Consider the following 17,153-nt stretch of genomic DNA (forward strand, 5'->3'; position numbering starts at 1 on the left):
ATGCCCATGGTATGTGTACAGTTGATGCAGTCAGCCTAGCAATTGCAGTTATAATGAATTTTAAAACTTGGTCAAGTGGGCTGTTTAAATTAGCCCATTTGAGGATGGGCTGCGAACCAACTATATAAAAACAAATTAGATCGTGCCTTTCAGATGTCACAGTATTGTGTGTGTGAGGGTGGGGGTGGGGAGGGAATGAGCCTTGAAAGTAACTAAGTAGGTTACCCCATGTGGGAAGAGCTAAGTAAAAGAATAGGGGGAGAAACAAAAAGATACAGCAGGAGGGAGATTACATTTAACCATGGCTTTAGAAAGCTTTCTGTGGAGGGAGAATTTGACCTGGACCTAAAGGATGGGTATGCCTTGGCTACGTGGAGATAAAAGGTTGAGCATTTCAGGAATAGGGCACAGCGTTAGCAAATTCGAAGAGAGATGAAAGGACATGTTAGTGGAGGAGAAATAAGCTCTCTAGGGGAATGTCCTCTGTGCACACACCTTCCTAGCTGTGATGGCTTTCTCCTTGGTAAAGCCATCTTCTTGGTGCTATTCACTGCAACATCTCCATGTGTGAAATGATCATGGGAAACTCTAACACTTGCATCCAGACATGGGAAGGCTGGGAACATGGACTGGAAACAGGAGAAGACTTTTTATTTATTTATTTATTTTCCTGGAGAAGTGATGGTTTTCAAGCTTTATAAATCCATGGGATCTTTATTTAAAACAAAATCCTATGTGGAACCCCAATAAGCAAAACAGAACCGCTGTATTTGAAAAAGAGAAGGGGACCCAGAGGCCCACCTACTCAGCTTCCTCTCCCTGAGGGGAGTCCTGAATATGGAATATAGGAGAGAAGATCTATGGCTCTCCAGAACACAGTTACTATAGGAAGCACCATTCTAAAGCAAAGAATGCACACCAGAATTGCAGAAAATGAGGGTGTCGTGTCAGATGGGGAAGGGCCAGGAAGTCCAGGTCACATGTTTGGTCTTGATTCTGCAATGAATGAGTTATCATTGAAAGTTGTTGCTCAGGTGAGAAGAGGTCATGAAACCTGAGAGAAGATGCAATGGGAATAAAATGATGGAAAGAATACGTCCTTCAGGAAAAAAAAAAGGGGGGGGGGTGCGTGGGAATGTCACTCCCTCCTTTGTAACATCCACTGGGACCTGAATTCAGAGCTTTTTAAGCATATGTAGCTTTTATATATCTCCATAATTTGTTGAGAATTTCATTTTTAGAAATGCCTGCTATGTTGTAAGTCTAAATGCAGCACATACAAAACCATTCAGCAAGTGGTGTACACAATGTAGGGCAAGCCTATCTCTTTTAAACATGGTTTCAAAGGAAAGGCAGTGATAAAGACTTTAAGAGATGTTTTGGGAGGCAGTGTCTAGAGACAACTGAATAAGCTCATCTAAATTATAAATTCAGCTCTCCAGCTGAACATCAAGTCTTAAATGATGACTTTCCATGCTGACCACGGAATGGTTTCCACAACTTTCTTCTGACTTTGAAGTGATATTCTCAGGACAACCCTGAATCAGGGTTTTCCCCTCAGAAGTGTGTGTCTGGCATGCAAGAGTCATGGTGGAGTGCATAGATCTTGCTCAGTCCTAGAGGAACAATCTGTTCCAACATGTGGCTAACTACTTCCTCTATAGTTCAGAGATCCTGGGTGGACCCAAGTGTAACTTGTATATCAACTTGAGCTCTCCTTTTCCTCAGAGACATGGCCAATCTGTGAAAAAGTCCTACCTGCATCCTTGAAAATGCTCAGCCTTTCTTCCCTAGACTTTCCTGGTTGTGCTTTTGTTGCCTTGATTACCATTTTTTAAAATTAATTTTAATATATATTTTTATTGATTTCAGAGAGGAAGGGAGATGGAGCGAGAGATAGAAACATCAATGATGAGAGAATCATTGATTGGCTGCCTCCTGCACACCCCCTAATGGGGATTGAGCCCATAACCTCGGGCATGTGCCCTTGAATGGAATTGAACCTGGGACCCTTCAGTTCCCAGGCTGATGTTCTATCCATTGAGCCAAACCAGTTAGGATGCAGGTAGGATTTTTTCACAGATTGGCCATGTCTCTGAGGAGAAGGAGAGCTCAAGTTGATATACAAGTTAGACCTGGGGTCCACCCAGAATGTCTGAACTATAGAGGAAGTAGTCAGCCACCATTTTTGTTCCACGCCATGACTTATACAATCAAATAGAAATGGAGCAATTTTATGGAAAAGGTTGTCATAAGAGAGGAATTACACTCTAACTGGAGAGCCTTCTGTAATCTCATGAGCTTTCTCTTCTGCTTTCCTAAACTCGTGATCATTTTTAATTTTAATTTTATTTTATTGATACTTTAGAGAAAAGGAAAGGGATAGAGAGCTAGAAACATTGATGTGAGAGAAACATTGATCAGCTGCCTCCCGCACAGCTCCTGCTGGAAATGTGCCCGCAGCCAAGGTACATGCCCCTGACTGGAATCTTTCAGTCCGCAGGCTGAGGCTCTATCCACTGAGCCAAACCAGTTAGGGCTAAACTCATGATCTTGATAGTAACTTCCTGGCCCATACAGCCTCTGGAGTATGAATTTCAGTTCACCTTTGCCCACTCCCTCTCTCATACTTTAAAGCCCTCCAAACCAGTCTGTTTTCCTTTGGCTTCCTTAGACTCATGCATAAATTTTCCTCTACTCACTCCTGCAGTTTGGGTTCATTTCATTAAGGACTGGGTGCTTGAGCTTTATTGTTGAGACTTTCTGACTCATATTCTAGGTTCACAAAAGCACCATGAGGACAGTTTCAGAAAATAACTAAAAGTCCAAATATGCTGAATACTAGGGCTCCCACATCAACCACACATCTCTGTCAGAGATCTTCCAGTAATGGAAGCAGAAGGAGAGGGATAGTGAGCTAGAAATATTGATGAGAGAGAAACATCGATCAGCTGCCTCCTGCACAGCTCCTACTGGAGGAAGCACTTCCTCCTATAGAGGAAGAACTATAACGAAGAAATCGCAGTGGAATCAATTATAACTACACTGAATATGTTACTACTTCTTTATGAATTCCCTGAAAGTTAAGAAATAATTTTCTTTCATAACAGGCAAAGGAAGATGCCTCCTTCCCTCAGAGGCCTTGAGTGGGAATATTGGTTAATAAAAATACTCAAAAGAATAAATGAGGTTTCACCAATGAGTGAACAATTTATCATTGCTATGATAAAAGCAAATTTTTCCACAGTATATAGATTTAAGGCAGTATGAAGCCACATTGATGTCGCCTTATAACTACCCCCTACTTCTGCCTCCATAATAAAAAATAACCATTTGCTGGTTTCTCATTTGCTTCACCTCCCAGGCAGCCAACACTTCACTGGATCGTGAAGACAAAGATAAAGTCAAGAATCTCCATTCATTTTCTTGGTAGCTCTCAGCAGAGATGCGAAATAATAACACCTTTAACTGAACTGAGAAAATAGTCATTATCTACTATAGATACCTGCTTGATTGGGCTCAGCAGGTCCTATGAACTTTGGGGTTTTTTCCAAAATAATCTCTGGAAAGATAAAAGATAAAAGTGATTTTTACTTTTATTCCACTCACACAGAGAAATGTTTCTCCTCTTTCTAACCCATAGAAACTTGGGAAACTTAAGATAAAAGATGAAACGCTAACCCAATTTATGTAACAGTGTGAAGGCGGTGCATAAAAACTACAGGGTTCAGAATCTTTACCAAGAGAGATGAAATGTTTATTATGACTTTGACTATGATTATTCCTTGATTCACATCGGAAGGAAGAAAGCTTTTTGGGGTAGCAAGTACGCAATTGCAAGCCCTATTGTTAACAAAAGTGTTTAGACTTTTATCTGACAGGTCAAAATGATGAATCACTCCCAGCCAGATATGAAATGATTCCCAATTCCCTATGTCAGAATAGCTTAAGCTTTCGCTCCAAGTGAAATTTATACAATATAAACCAGACCCAAGGTTCAGGAACAAAGAAAAGAAGTAGGTCTTATACAAGAAGGCTGTTTGTGGATGTGTAAGTCAACTTCTAAAGAGACAATGGACTATATAATAACCTGCCCCTTTCCCACCTTTAGCCCTTATCCCCTACCTGACCAAAGTTCACTGGACTTAGAGGCTCACATACCCAGGGCCAGCTGAGGCTTGCACTGACGGTAGTGGCAGCAGCAGAGGTGTGATGGGGGCATTGCCTTCCCCTGATTGCAGGTTGCCTCCTGCCACTGAGGGCTCCCAGACTATGAGAAGGGGCAGGCCAGGCTAAGGGACACCCCTCCAGTGCATGAAATTTCATGCACCAGACCTCTAGTTAGATATAAAAAAGGTAGGGGTTGCAATTCCATTCACTCCTTTATGATAGCAACTGAGATGTAAAGTCAGTGATTTTTAAGCATATGTAGCTTTTATATATCTTCATGATTTGTTAAGTTTCTTTTTTTAATGCCTTATTTGCCATAAGCAAGACTAAATGCAACATACAGAAAACAGTCAGGAATAAAGGCAAATTCAGTCCAGCCAAGATGACAATATCTAGTGCCCCAACTTTTAACTATAGATCAGTCTGGGACAAGCTTTGTTGGCTATCAGAGCTAGGTGATTTGGGGACCCATCCTGCAGATGGTAGCTGTAAAAGCTGTAAAAGTTGGGATGCCAGATGTGTGGATAAGCTCATTCCAGGGAGATGCTGGTAATAGTTTCACTGTTGCAGAGAATTAAAGGGAGAAGGCAAGGGAAGCATTCACTGGATCTTTCAGACTCTAAGAAAGACCACAGCCAGAACACACACACACACACACACACACACACACACACACACACACACATCAGATGCCAGATCCTCAGGCAGTGGCTTGTAAAGTATGCAGTCAAACCTCTGTATTGAGCTGGGGCAGGCTGGGGGGAGGAGGGAGATAGCCACTGTGAGCTACCTTTGTTTGCTATAGTCCCATGAGGCTCAAGACTAAGCCCATTAGCTTCCAGTTAAGTGATAAAAGGAACTGTTCCTGAGGTGGCAACCTTAAAAGTTGGGGCACTAGATAGATGTTGCCTTCTTGGTCTGTAATACCCTAGCTTTTCTTATAAAAATGTAAAGTTACTCAGTATCTCTTCCTTTTCCCAAACTACTAAAACATTAAAAGCTTTCACACTCCAAGTCATTTTTGCTTAGAATTCTATAATTATCTTTTAATGTTAAAAAAAAAAAAAAAAAAAAAAAAGTTTAATCAGCCAAAACCGGTTTGGCTCAGTGGTAGAGCGTTGGTCTGCAGGTTCGATTCCGGTCAAGGGCATGTACCTTAGTTGCGGGCACAGCTCCAGTAGGGGGTGTGCAGGAGGCAGCTGGTCGATGTTTCTCTCTCATTGACGTTTCTAGCTCTCTGTTTCTCTCCCTTCCTCTCTGTAAAAAATCAATAAAATATATTATAAAAAAAGTTTAATTAACCTTTTTTATTGTTGTTAGCTAACTTTTATCAGCATTTATGTCATCACAGCCTATTTCTTCTCTTTATAAAACTTATCCTTTAATAGTTCTTTAAATAAGCGTTTGTGGGTTTGATTTTTGTATGCCTAAAAATACCTTCAATTTTATTCTCTCTATAATGATTTAACTGGGAATCACAGTCAAAGCTAAGAATTTCCATTAGTACTTGGACATTACCACTCTACTTTCTTCCCAAATTCATTCTTCTTTATCTAAAAACTACCGTTTATCTAATTGCTATTTCTTGAAAGCAACCTTTCTTTCCTTCTCATAGCTTTTAACATTACCTCTTCAAGCAATTGGTATATATTTTACTGATTCTACTTTATATTCAGTATATTTTATGATCTGAAAATTTATAGTTTCTTTTCTTCCTCAGATATTCTCCATCATTCACTTGTAAAGTTGTTGCAAGTTGCTTTTTTTAGTATTTTCTCTTTCCCTCTGAATAACCTCTCCAAGTCTAACCATTTTATGCTAGATTCTATCTAGCACTGCAGGGCCCTAGGCTTAAATAAGATATTAGAATGGTAGATCAGGATTCTTACCTAAAATGATACTGTAGAGATCTCACATTCAGTATCAAATCTCTAGGCTGATTATTTAGTAGAATGCAGTGCTGTTCAAACAGGCTGCTAGGTTATGAAATAAAAACAGCATAACACATCCATACCATGATGCAAGGTGACTTCCTCACCCTGAAGAGTATCCCATCTTCATGTTATTCTGCACTGTTCAGATGTACAGAGTTTATAGTTTATGGACTCACATGTATTCCCAGGGGCTTATTTTAATGTACAAATTTAAAATAAGAGTTTTTAAGTTAAATATATTACACTAGAAAACATTTGTTAGCATTCCTGGGATGAAGAAGTAGCAAAAACCTATCAACTTTTACTCTGATTAAAAAGGTAAAGATCTCATCTTCACCAGGTGAGTGGGCCATCCTGGTGAAACAAGAAGAGACAATGACAGCACCATTATTAAGGGGGGCATTAAGTCAGGACATCATTGTCTTTGCTTGGACTTGCTATTACTTTGGACAAAAACTTCATATTCAAAAATCATTTTAATGTAGAAGGTAGACACTAATCTAGCTACTAGATAGGATCAATTGGACATTATTAGAAACTTTTGTATCATAATTTTTATTTTTTATTTTTTTTAATATATTTTATTGATTTTGTACAGAGAAGAAGGGAGAGATATAGAGCTAGAAACATCGATGAGAGAGAGAGTCATCGATCAGCTGCCTCTTGCACACCCCCTACTGGGAATATGCCCGCAACCAAGGTACATGCCCTTGACTGGAATCGATCCCGGGTCCCTTCAGTCCCCAAGCCGACGCTCTATCCATTGAGCCAAACCGGTTTCGGCTGTATCATAATTTTTAAAAATTTACTTCTTTTCCAAGTGCTGGTGATTTGTTTGTGTTAACCTGCACAATGTGGTCTGCTTTTTCTTAATTTTAAATGTAAATCAATCTTGATAAAAGCATTTTTAAGTACCTCATTATAATTAATATTGCTTGAATACCCCTGAAAAACCTCTCAGGTTTATCTTCTGTCCCAGTCAGGGCTGCAGCAACCTGAGTAGTTTTTGTTTTGTTTTGTTATCACTCAGGAATCCTCCCCACAATATCACAATGCAGAAGCAGATTCAACATCATAAAGGGCCATCCTTGATCAATGGAGAGAGGCAGGTGCTAATGGACAAATGTTTTTCTTTTTTCTTCTTTCACCTGAATGGTTCTTAGACATATTTTCCCCCCCACAGGGTTAAGCAACAAATCACCCATGACAGTGGCCATTGTGTTGGCTACCCTTTCTGTTTATCACTTCTGTCCCTGGAATTATATTCCCATATAAACCACCTGCCTTCAAGCTCTTTACTCAAGATCCGTTTTCAGGGAAACCTGTGCTAAGGTAAAAATATTTTAAGAATCTGACTATTGAGTACAAAATAGGTAAGTCCAATGCAAAACTATGACACACTTAATGAATTAACATTTTCCCAATTACACAGTTAATTTATGCCCACTTTTGCACTGGGAATAAGCATCTCACCATTTCTAATTTGATGTCTTTCTGCATAGTACTGGACATTAAATGCTCAACATTAAATTCTTGAAATGTAATTGAGTCATTCTGTCCTATGTCAAGGCTCCTAAATATTCTGCTAATCTCAAACACCCACCGGACCAAAATATACTGAAAGCTTTTTCAAGAGAAAAACAAAGGCCCATTAATGAATTTACTGGACCAGAGATTCCAAATGTATTTGAGAATGCAAATATGAATTAGGAGACATCTCTGCCTTCATTGAGCTAATATTATGGTAAGAGAAACAGAATATGCTATCCAGAGAATATGCTAAAATATGCAACTTTTAGGCACATATACACATGCATTATATATATATATATATATATATATATATATATATATATATATATATATATATATATATATAATGTTTCCCCGAAAATAAGGCAGTGTCTTATATTAATTTTTTTCTCCCAAAGTTGCGCTAGGTCTTATTTTCAGGGGATGTCTCTTATCTTTCCATGTGCTAGGTCTTATTTTCGGAGGATGTCTTATTTTCAGGGAAACACAGTATATAATAGTTATGCTATATAAAACATAATTCTATTCTATAGAAAATAAATGTTCAAAACATGCTAGTTTCCCTCCTCCCCCCGAAAAAAAGGATGTTAGCTACATAATTTTGAAAGTATTACTTAATTTCCCTGCATCTCACTCTTCTGAAATTTAAATTTAAAAAATTGTAACTACTTTAACAAGTTTCTGTGAAGATTCAAGAAAGACAATATGTGAGAAGTCTTTGGCATTTAATATACAGTATCTACTCTTGTTCTGTTATATAATTTCCATCATTATCATTAATTTCGAATTGTATTTGCTGTCATTAATGTAAGATAACCATAATCATTAATTCAACAAATGTTTGAGTACCCACCAAATGATAGGCACTGTAATAACTAATACAACACAAGCAAGAAAATGTTTTTCTAAAAGGAAGTTAGGGTATTCGGTGGAGAGAGATGTAGGGAAGGCTAGATGGAGGCTTTGGATATCATAGTGAAGAGGAGTCAGCAGCCTCAATGTATTCACAGCCTAGGTGGGCTGTCTGAGGTTCCAAGTTTTGGGGTACACAGTATGGGAGAACTCAGAATTCCAATTTGAGGTCATGACTTCCGGAGCCTGTCATCCATGGGAGAGGCAGCATCTCCATCACCCACTGGCTTCTCCCCTCCAGCAAGTGTTGAGGTGACACTCACTCAAGCAGTGTAATTTAGCTGCTCTTTCCTCTCTGTTCTACTGTCTGTGTTTTGTTGTCATGTATGTTCAATTAAGATTGATATCTGTATGAAGACAACCTGAGTTCTCGACAAGCCCCAGAGAGAAATCACTCACTGGGAACAAGAGAACTATGGTTGCATTATGTTCTGAGGGCAAACAGCAGTTGAATGATGAATTACACACTCTATTTTGTTGTTGTTGTTGTAAATATATTTCAAATGATAGTTAAGATGAGGCTCTACTGAAACACATCGGTAACCCATGCAAACGAGACTACTTCTTTTATTAGTGATGGATATCCCTTACATACTTTTCCATTTTATTTTATTCACATTTATTGTCTCTAAGAACAAGAAAGATTTACTCTTATTTAGCCTCATTTGAATTAACAAGATGTACTTCCCCCTTGATAAATTATGTTGAATTCATCCTTTTGGACAGCACTGAGGACCAAATATTGGATGAACTATTTCATCATGAGCCCTGTCAGAGCCAAAATCCACACCAGACTTACTAATGGAAAACTGTGTGAACAATGAGGAAGCTGACAGAACAGATGAGCTGTTCAGAGATACTTAAGAAATCTTCTCAGAAGGGCCTTTGCATATGCCTCAAGAAATGCAAAAGGCCTGGGATTTGACATTATAAACCAGGATGCTCACAATTACAAATACAGGTTTTAGGAGGCCTGAATCTTATATAGTTTGGGGGAGGGAGGCATTTTTTAAAAAAAAAGAAAAAAATGTGGATAGGAAATTAGCTATAAAATTCCATATGGATTTAAACTAAAAGAGAAATTCTGAGAAATTTTAAAATATTAACAAATATAATCGTCACCAAATCCAGAAAAATAGCATACATTTACTAAGTAACTGCTTGATCTGCTGCTATAATACTTTCTTTGTATGCCTTTTTGCTGCTCTCTTTAATTGCCTCTTCACATGACAATTTTATAGCATCAGTCTTTGTAGAAAAATAAATAGAGCCATTTTCCAGCATGGCTGATGAAATATTGTTTTATGTTATTGATGGTTTTAGTGGGCATCAATGAGAGCTGAATACAATGCTTCATGGCCACTGACGGGAAGAGCATTCCACACACAAGCTTCCAGCTCCTTCCAGGAAGACTTGTCCACGTAATTCCAGGGCCAGGCACAGCAGGACACATCCGCACTGTGATGTGAAGTCCATCCTGCACCTACATGTCACAATACCTGGCAAAGTAAGTGTGAGGAGCATTCCTGGAAGCCATTCCTATGCCAGGATGGTCAACAATAACTTAACTATTCGTGGAAGTGGTCATTTTTCATGAAATAGCTATTAATATTCTTTAGAACATTACTGACAAACATTCTTTTAAGTCCTCACAGTGCAACTTCAGTCTCTTGTTCTCTCCTGATTATACACACAATATAATTTTTGGCCTCAGCATTTCAATTCAGATTCTTTAGTTTCTTTTTTATTGAATTTATTTCAGTGACATTGGTAAATCAAAGGTTTCAGGTGTACACTTCTATAATACCTCATCTGTATACAGTATTGCAGTCTCGGTTTACAACCCCAAGTCAAGTCTACTTCATCACCATTAATCTCCCCTTCTTTAATTACTTTGTCGACATTTTTGGCTTCCTCTGCTTTTATAAGTTGAGAAAACCAGGAATAAGCACAGAGCCCTCCTAAGCATAGTTTCTCTCTTGCATTTAATGGAAGGCTTGCCAAATGGCTTTACATTCTTATTGGAGGACACTTTCCTGCCAAACAGCAGACGTAATCATCAAAGGACATTTAAAAGGTATTTTTACTAAAATTACTGTCTTGAAATTTAAAAAGGTAAAAAGACAAATATGGTTTTTAAGCTAATATAATATTCTGCTTGCAAACTTAGCTAATGGAAATTCTTGAATGATTAACCATGTATTTTACTTTTGGCATGACTTCTTGGAGTTTTAAGGAAAACACAGTTGAAACCACTATTCTTCAAACTATCTGATAATTACATGTTTACATCCTTCTCCTCCTTTTCTCAAATTCTTTTGATGGTTTTGTAACCTTAAACAGTGCTAGATTTTGGAAGCAGGAAAAAAATGTAACACTTAAAATGTCTTAATGTCATTTCTTCTCCTAACAAGCTGGGTGACAACTGAAACGATGAAGGAAACGACATATCTTACTTGTGTAATTGCTCCAAGCAAAGCAAGAGAAGAGTTGTAACAGGTTCCATGCATTAATGAGCGCTCCATTACTCCAGTTTGCTACGAATCATATCAAAAGGGACATCTGTTCTCAATAATTCCTCTTTCTTCCCTACCAGCAAACTGCCCCAGCAGTGGGAGAACTCTGCAGGGCCATAAAGAAGCCCTCTAATTTCAACACACCATTGTATGAAGGTCAGGTCTCTATACCAGTGTTTCCCAACCTTCTCTCATGATGAGAATCACCTGGTGGAGTTGTTAAAACACAGATTCCTGAATCCCAACTAAGAAGTGCTAAACTAGGATTTTTGGGAACATATAGGTAAAATTGTATACTTAACTGGTGCTCTAACACAGATGTTATATACAGAGCACTAAGTTAGGTATGCAATTTTACCTATATGTTCTCAAAAATCCTAGTTTAGCACTTCTTAGTTGGGATTCAGGAATCTGTGTTTTAACAACTCCACCAGGTGATTCTCATCATGAGAGAAGGTTGGGAAACACTGCTCGATACTACCAAAAATAATGAATGCCAAAAGATATATAGATAGGTATAGATATAGATATAGATATAGATATAGATATAGATATAGATATAGATATAATCTATTATATTCCAGTTAAATGAGGGGTAAGCATGGTGTCGGTTATGGGACCGGTTGTATGGGACCCTGTGATAGGACCATGCTTCCCACCATTTTTTAAACTAGGCTCTTTCTTGATGAGCACGCCTATGTTTCCCCTTCCCTGCAGCCTCTGCTACACAGCATGTGTCCGAGGCCCTGCTCCAGTCTCCATCATGGCATCACCATGACAGAGAAAGTTTATATTTCACGTGTCCTCAACAGCCAAGACAGTTAGTTTCTTTAGCTCTTCTAATGCAGTGTACATTCTAAAAAGGGAGGCTTTTTGTAATGTTTCCATTTTAAAATCTGTATAATATTAAATACGTATTTTTGTACACACACACACACACACACACCCCCCGGGAAAAGGTGATGTATCCTCCTGGGGGAAGAACTGTCGCTGCCCCCTCCCCACCCGCAAGTGAGAAATGTTGTTCTAAGACTAATGATTCCAATTTTCTGCTTTGGTGCAGAGGATGGGGAGAACATCACTGAATTCCCACTTACTGCTTAGGCTCACATAGTACCTCAGGCTCTGGGCGATAAACCTGAATCTTCACTATGCAGCACTATAGCTACAGATTTACAAAATAAGTGAGCTTGATCAGAAGATGTACCGCGGGCCAGGAAACACTGCAAGATGCCTCTCTCCTACCTACATGTTTCTAACAGTCTCGGTTACCACGAGCAATGCTCAAAATTTAGACTGGAAAATATTTAGGCTAAATTAAGCATTATGATTCATCTTCAGTGATTTTCCCCCAAAGCATCTTCTATCAATTATGAAGCAAGAAGCTAATCTCTTTTTCTACCCGTTGCCTTAGAACCCTTCGTTGTTTGCGGACATGTGATGGTTTTCCCTTGGCGGCATTTGCTCAGGCTCTGGATATTAACTACCATAAATCTCCTCACATGCTCCTGGCAATTAATCCCTCATGCAATATGCATAGTTTAGTGCCCTTTTACTGTATGACCTCCATTCTCACATCTCTCCGGGCTAATACCATGCTAACACCTGGATCCTGCCTTCCACTTTTAAGATATATTAAGTCCAGGAAACAAAAATAGAACAGGCTCCAGTGTCTCATTTCCATTTCACCTTTCCATGGCCCCTTTGAGTTTCACCTTGAAATTAATTAAGAGAGGATGGTGAGGTGAAATTGCTCCATTTCTACCCGGTGGTCCCGTTTCCCTTTTTTGTGCACTCCTGAAATGCCAAGCTTACTGACATATTTAAATAGTAAGTAAAGAATCCTAGCTTGTTACAGAGTGTCTTGGTCACCAATAGAGTTTAAAATGCAGCCTCCTCCTTGAATGTTTTATTCATAAGTGTAAGAAACTATTTATGGCATAATGTTGCCAAAGGGAAGAAGATAGATTTTTTTTAATGTTCATGAGATGAACTATGGTTGACTCTGAGTGATAACAGAAGAGAAGCTTTGGAAATGGAATAAGTGAGGAAAACAGTAGAGTATGTAACCCAAAGAAAGGGGTGATATCATTACCATCATTATTATAAAACAAGGGCTAGTGAATAAAATCTTTAGACCAGCGGAGAGACCAGAAAACTTATAAGGGACTTTCCTGGCTGCTTGCAGAGAAGGGCAGCGATTGGTACTTCTGCCATGAGAGCATGAGGGGGTGAGACCCCAAGATAAAGTTAAAAATACTCATCTTTGCTTCAGTATTATGGGCTTCATAAATTTCTACTACCTGTTAAAAACTGATACAAAAAGAAAACCCATAATAGATACACTAGAGTCCAATTTCTTTCAGGCCTCTTACTATCTAGGGGGTGTATTTATTGCAGTTGGCAAGGCTGGAAAACAGTAAAGAAACTAACAAATGTAAATGAAGTGAGAGCATGTGCTGTTGGGGACCAAGAGAGAACCTTGTACCAGACCTGGTGTGACTCCTAAACAAGAAAGACTAAATAAGGCAGGGATTTCTGGAAAGTTCCTTCACAGTGGCACCATGCCTGTTGCAGACCTTCCAAGCAAGAGTGTGCAAGCTGATTTGCAGAGCACTATGGGCAACATCCCAACAAGACAATGAGACCTGGCTCAGAGCATGACCTCACTCACACATATTCACTGAGGGACCAGCATGCACCAGGCCTGGTGCCAAACATGGGAGAAGGAAACAGGAACCCTTAAACAAGCCATGACAATGCCCTGTGTTTAAGGAAGCTACAGGAGTCCAGTGGTAGGGGAAGAGAGGGTAAATAGGCTAATTTTAGAAGAGTCACTGACAGCTTCACAGAGGTGATGTCTTTGCACTTGATTTTGAGCATATCACAAAATCATATCAGCTCTTAGTTGCAAACAAACAAATAACAACAAAAAAAATACCACACACATACCAAAAACAAACAAACAAAACAAAACAAAAAAAACAAAAACAAGAAATGCATTTATTTATTTTTAGCAGCAAATAAATTTATCAGAGGGAAGCTCATAGATTTTCTGAGAGGTTATGTGGCTAGGAGTAACACTCAACTCTCACTACAAAACTACTCCAATGAAGAGACCTCTGCTGGGCCAATGGGCATAGATCCAGCCACTTGGCCACAGGACTTGGGTCAGCTGCTGCCTCCAGCACTGGATGAATCTGCCTTCTCCTAAGAAGCCCTAGCTTCTTATTCTGAATCTGGTAAGCTCACGTGACTGATGGAGCCTGGGGTCATATACAAGAGAGACTGGGGAAGCCAGAATTATTTGATGTTCCCAGGCACCCAGAAAGAATGACAAAGTTCACTTTAGAAGTCTAAAATGGTACTCAGAAAATGAAGCAAGGCTCTATTATCCAGTTTGGCTCAATGAATAGAGCATCAGCCCAAGGACTGGAGGGTCCTGGGTTCAATTCCAGTCAAGGGCACATACTCAGCTGCAGGCTCCATCCCAAGCCCCTGTCCAGCTTGTGGGGAAGGCAACCAATTAATGTGTCTCTCTCACATCTATGTTTCACTCTCTCTGTCTCTTCCCCTCCCTTCCACTCTCTTTACAAATCAATGAAAAAATATCCTCAGGTGAGGATTAAGAACAATAACAACAATAAAAAAGATGAAATGAGGAGGAATGGCATGTATAGAGGCACAGGGAGTGATAGAGGATGGCTTAGACAGAGTCTGGATGTCATTCTCTAGAACTGCAACCTCATCTTAGAAAGAATTTAAGGAGCAGCTCAGTTGTGCGTTGTCAAGAAAGGGACCTTGTTATTACAATTATTAGTTCTCTAACTTCCAAATATAGACTCATTTTATCTTGGATGCTCTGCTGACACAACAGATATCACCAGCCAAAACCTGGTCCTTCTTCTGCCCTAACTCAGAGCCTGACATATTTGGATCTATTAAAGGTAAGACTGTTATAACTATTAAGGAATATTCCATATGCACTTTCAACTGAAACTTGTCTGGAAGTTATTTCCTATTAGAATATTTAAAAATCAACTGCATGCCATTCCATGTTGTACGGCCACAGGATTTTTGTTAGGGATGACAGCAGCTTTATTATATGCATTATTCAACCACCTTCTACATACACAGATGCTCTCTTGATACAAATACTTAATCGTCCGTCATAAGTAACTCTTTCTTTACAGCAGTTGTCAGAATGGTTTGCATTTACATTCACACATCTGTCCATCTGCCAAGCAGGAAATAAGAAAAAGAGGCAAAATGAGGGGAGAAAACCTGTTTCAATTGGTTTGGCTTTCTCATCGCCACTAGCAAAGCTGACTTGGACAGAATGCTGTCAGTATGTTAACGACCAGTGAGTCAAGGACCTCAAACATATTCGAACTTTGGTAACAACTCTGCAAAGACACAAGTAACACATTAGGGGTTCATAGAGCTTATTAACCTGTCCTCACACCCTTGTCTGGGTTCTAATATTCTATAACCAACTTGGACACTGAGCTCAAGTTACAAAACCTGCTTCATCAATGTTATTCTCATAACTCAAGAGGCACAACTAAATCACTCTTTATAGCTTCTAGATTTCATATTCAGTTACCCAATGCAAGAGAAATGTCTCACTTTACTGAGCCAGGCATTTCCATCCTGTATGACTGCAATGAACTTCTTCCTGAGGTCACTTTACCATGTTCTCCATTTAAAGTACCTTGTTAAAACAAAAACTAAAAAATAACTCCCAAAAGTAAACAAACTGTTCTAGTTTGGTTTATGACTAAGAGCTACCTAAACACCTCTCCCTCAGATCTGCCTCTGGTACCTTCATATTTCTTTCTTCTCATCAATGGGTCAACTTTTAATTGGCCCACCAGAGATAATAAGAAATCTAGTTAGGAAAGTTCATTGTTCTCTTACCTCAGTGTCTGATGTTTGCTCTATGATGTTCTTTTGCTGTATTCTGATACGTCTTTAAGGTGCAATCTCAGGGAGATATATTTTTAATATTTTGAATAAAACCAAGAAAGATATGGGATGATAGAAGGCAAGTGAGCCCTAATAAAATAAAAGCACACAGCTCTAACAAATCAGTCTCTAAGCTTTTTACAAAGAATTCTACTGAGACCACACTTGGCCAAGACTTTTGGAAAAAGTGAAGGGTGATTTAAGAGAAAATGTAAATAAGGACTTTTTACCTATTCACTAATAGACCTAGTTTCACATCTTACCCCAAGAGGAGATACATTCCTATCGCATTAAACTGAGATGTCGTACATAGAGTTTGGTGTCCCCATTATTGGGTGGGGGGACTTACCTCAGATAATTTCAACTTGAGGAATATCTATTGGGAATTGAGGGAAAGAGAAATTATTTGGTAGTGGAGATCAGTTCAATCAAACCTAAATTAGGAGGGAGGCCCTGAGGATCTGTAAAAGGAAACATACAAAGGAGCAGAAAAAGGGTCAGGGGGGACGTTGAGTTCAGCAACCAACAGGCAAGTCATGAGCTAGGAAGTCAGAGACAGAGAGGCAAGAGAGAGACCAGGAGCAGCACAGCAGAACATGGCAGATTTGGCATTTGCTGGCACAAGGTGCTTCCATCATAGACAAGAATGAGCTGAGGTTAGTACAGTACTAGTATTTCAAACATCTGCCCCCAAAAAAGGTTCTGGAACTGAACAGACATTGTTTTTAGCTAGGTCCCTGGTCAAATAACCAGGGGCTTATTAGCTATCAAACACAAGGGAAATGTTTCAGCTTTTAATCTCTCTAATCTTTGTCATCTGACAACATTACCCAAACAATTAACTTCTCCTTGGCTTGGACACTAAGGTCCTCATGCTAACTCCTGGCCTCTGCTCTTTCAGCTGTGTCTGCCAGCTTCTCACTGTTAGTGCTTTCTCCTCTCCCTGGATGATGTTATTTCCCCCACCCTTTTTCTGCCACCTGTTTAGAGATGACCTGCTGATTAGTATCTCTCCTTGGGTCTCACTCCTGAATGCCAGACGCATTTGTCAAGTGGACATTTAAAGGACATCAAGTGGACATTTTATTACCTCCAGCTTGTGCTTCCCCAGATTCAGTCA

Source organism: Pipistrellus hanaki (assembly GCF_964339955.1).
Source record: "Pipistrellus hanaki genome assembly, chromosome: 9".
Lineage (NCBI taxonomy): Eukaryota > Metazoa > Chordata > Mammalia > Chiroptera > Vespertilionidae > Pipistrellus > Pipistrellus hanaki.